Here is a 4,366-nt window from a genome sequence, read left to right on the forward strand (position 1 = left end):
TAAGGCCATGGACTTCTGCTACTTCCTAGAAACATGGATTCATGTACAGGTTATTGTCCGCAGCGTGACCTTCAAACCAAAATGGCAACAAAGTGCCATGGTAATTGGGGTTGTGGGCTCTGCTCTTTGTTGAGGGTTGTTTTCAGTTATAGACCATACTGAGTAAAGACTACACAACACCTTCCGTAATTGAAAATTGTCATTTTTACTCAATGACACCATAAGTAACTGTTGGACTTTCCTATTTGATGTTTACTGGGCTGTAATAAAACTTATATAAAATCACACCATTATGTGCTACTGAGAATTTAAAGGCATTCCATATATGCAGTGCTCAGCATAAATGAGTACACCCCTTTTGAAAAGTAAGATTTTATTCAACATCTCAACACAAGAACAATTTCCAAAATGTTGGCAAAACTGAGTTTTATGTAACATTTGTTTTGCTCATTACATGAAAGTAAGGTTAATAGTATAACGTAGATTACAAAATCTTCAGTTTTACTCCAATTAGTTGATGCAAAAATGAATACACCCCACAACAAAAACTACTATATCTAGTATTTTGTATGACCTCCATGATTTGTAAGGACAGCACCAAGTCTTCTAAGCTTGGAATGAACAAGTTGGCAACATTGCAACATCTACATTTTTCCATTCTTCGAGAACAACCTCTTAGAGCCTGGATGCTGGATGGAAAGTGATGCTCAACTTGTCTTTTAAGATTTCCCCATAGGTGTTCGATTGGGTTCAGATCAGGAGACATACTTGGCCACTGAATCACTTTCACCTTGTTCTTCAGAAATGCAACAGTGGCCTTAGATGTGTGTTTTGGATCATTGTCATGTTGGAAAAGTGCACAACTTCTCTTTCAATACAGAGCAGTACATCAGTGAATTCATGATACCATGAATTAAATTCAGCTCCCCGACACCAGCAGCACTCATGCGGCAGCACAGAAGGACATTGCCACCACTATGTTTCACTGTAGGCACCATGCATTTTTCTTTGTACTCCTCACCTTTGCAACACCGTACAGTTTTGAAGCCATCAGTTCCAAAAACATTTATCTTGGTCTCATCACTCCAGAGTACAGAGTCCCAGTAGTCTTCTTTTTGAGTATGCTCCCTGGCAAATTCTAGGCAGGATTTTTTGTGCATGGGAGAGGTTTCCTATGTGGATGACACCCATGCATGCCATTCCTATGCATGCCATTGCAGTATACGCCATATTGCGTCATAGGAAACAATTGCCCCAGTTTTTGCTTTCTATTTTAGACAACTGCAATGAACTTGCATGGAGATTTTCTTTAACCCCTCTCATCAGAAGACGCTCTTGTCGAGGTGTCAACTTCCGTGGACAGCCTGGAAGTCTCTGTGAGATGGTTGCAGTTCCATATTTTTTAAATTTTTGTATCACTTTTGATACAGAATTCTGACTGATAAGTAAAGTGTTGCTGATCTTCTTGTAGCCTTCACCTTTCTTGTGTAAAGAAATTATTTTCTTTCTCAGGCCTTGTGACATTTCTCTTCCATGTGGTGCCATTGCTGACAGCATGAAATGGGAGGGGTTTTCTTTGTTAAGTAATGCCCTTTTATAATCAACTGCTGTACACCTGTTTAATGAATATTTAGACTCACCTGTAGTTGAATTCTTGTTAATTAGGATTTTATTGTCTAAAACTTAGCTTTGCGTCTAAGACTTTCATTGAGGTGTATTCATTTTTGCAATATGGTCTTGAATGAATTTGTTAGGAAAAATATTTTCTTGAATATTACTGAATAAGTTTAAACTAGGTGGAAACTGAACCCACATCAGAGGGAAGCAACTCTGCCCATGGTATCGCAGGACACTAGCACATCGAGGGGAGGGGATATATGAGCCGTGGCATATAGTGTGGCCCCTCTCGGAAGCCACGTAGGCCGTGAACCTCCAGCTCTACGGATGGGGGTCAAACAGAACCCGATTCCCCGCTCCAGGCAGCGGAGCAGGTCTACAGGGATCCCCAATGTCGGCAGGATCCCATTATCCCCAGGATGGAGACAGATGCTGTAAGGTGCTTTTTATGGTGGTATTTATTCACCACTGAGTTTTTTTTTGCTAAATAAACAAAAAAACACAAACTTTTGAAAAAAAAACCACGCATTTTTCTTTGTTTCTGTTATAAAATGTTTTAAATAAATAACCTTTTTTCACAAATTCAGGTCAAAATGTATTCTGCTACATTTCTTTAGTGAAAATAACCCAAATTATTGTATATTATTAGTCTGTAGGAAAGTTATAGAGTCCACAAACCATGGTATATACAGTGGGGATCGAAAGTTTGGGCACCCCAGCTAAATATTTGTATTAATGTGCATAAAGAAGCCAAGGAAAGATGGAAAAATCTCCAAAAGGCATCAAATTACAGATTAGACATTCTTATAATATGTCAACAAAAGTTAGATTTTATTTCCATCATTTACACTTTCAAAATAACAGAAAACAAAAAAATGGCATCTGCAAAAGTTTGGGCACCCTGCAGAGTTAATATCTTGTACTGCCCCCTTTGGCAAGTATCACAGCTTGTAAACGCTTTTTGTAGCTGAAAGGAATTGACTCTCGTTCCTCTCGAGCCACTGACCCCCGTCAGTCCCTGGCCTTGATCAGTGTCTGTCCTCAGGCCCGGAGCCCCCTCTGAGACACAGGAAATGCACACAGACACAAGGTGGTATCTCAGAAGGAACTGAATTTATTCTTCCGTGTTTAAACTTATATATGAAACTTAAAACAATGCATGGAAATAGAAGAACCAATCAATTGTCAGATATGCATAAACCAATCAGAATATTACATACGTCAGTCATGCCCAATCATTTGGCATTTATGTAAATTATTATTAAGTGCGTCAAACATGAAATTTTGCTCAGTATAGAAAGTAGACAATTTCCCTATTTAACATTGGCTATAATTATTAATAATCTTGCAACAGGATATATCCAACCGCAGACTTTCAGTCTTGTGCTAGCTAAAAGAAAAAGGGAAGTTACACCTGAAGGGAAAAGAGGAACCTTAGGCTCTTATCGAAAGTAAAAAACAGTCTTAAAACACAAATTCATCTTTAAGTACTGACTAAGTTTTAAAATGGATACTTATCTTAAAATGGCAGAGCTTAGGCTAAGAGACAAAATGGCGGTATGGTAATGCTGAGAGGCTGATTCCTTCAAACCCCCTCTTAGGTCACGCACGTGACCTTACACCTTTTTTACAGGTTGGTACCTGGGGCCCTTAGTAGGTCCTTTATCAAGATACTGATTCCACATGGTTCTAGTAATGGTGGCGTCAATAAGTTTCTGCATTAAACCTCGGATGCAGGGGATACAATAGCAACCACACAGAGTTAATACTGCAGCAGCCATTACTATGGAAATCAGCATAGTTTTCATCAGGGTTCCCCATTTACCAAACCAATTTTCAAATAAACCAGCTAGTGGATTTTCTACTGAGTTTTCAGCCAATTCTTCAGACAACATTTGGAGGCCTTGAAGGGCTCTAGTAATGCTTCCATCAGGAGCGGTGTTATTGGGGATAAAAGTACAGCAGTAGGAACCAAACATTTTACATACCCCTCCTTTCTCAGCTAATAACATATCAAGAGCAATGCGGTTTTGCCAAGCAGTAAGGGATGTTGCATCAAGTTGGGCAGAGACCCCCTTTAGAGCATCTCTAGTATAGTTAACAAACCTTTGTTGATTATGATAAATGTAAATAATCCAATCCACATTTTTGTTAGGCTGTACCCATATAGCAATAGAGGCAAACCCTGCAGCAATCTGGTCCTGAGCTTTAAATTCATCAGGGACTCCTCTTGGTACACCTATAGCATCTATGTAAACTCTATTGTCAAAGGAACCACTGGGTGCATTTCTTTTATACCTTCTAGATCTGGATTTTTCCAAGATGGGCAAGCTTCTTATCCCATCTTCTACTTTGATCATAAAGAAAGGCATGAGAAGATGGGTCAGAGCGCAGCTTCCCTTCCATCTGCTGGGGAGTCTGGCTCTGAGTCTCATATCTCCACACAGCCACCACACATCTGACAGTTGCTGCCGGTGGTCCTGAAACCATTCCTTCCGGTAGCCTTCTGCGGAGGTGCGGTTGGTCTTAATACAGTAATTAGGTGGAAATGTACCTAAATCTTTACCCTTAGCATCATCATGTTCAAAGCAGGTGAAATTTCCTGGTACCGGTTTAGAGGCCAAAGGTAAATTTCGTAATCCGGTAACAGGGAACTTCTTAACAAAATCAGAACATTCCTTCTCAGTGATGTTATCTTTATACATTCTAATTAGGCAGGACATATTAGTTTCTTCTTCTAACAAAGGAA

The sequence above is a fragment of the Staurois parvus genome, unplaced genomic scaffold, assembly GCF_062004578.1.
Source record: "Staurois parvus isolate SC_StPar_1 unplaced genomic scaffold, SC_StPar_1.0 ptg000018l, whole genome shotgun sequence".
In the NCBI taxonomy this organism is placed as follows: domain Eukaryota; kingdom Metazoa; phylum Chordata; class Amphibia; order Anura; family Ranidae; genus Staurois; species Staurois parvus.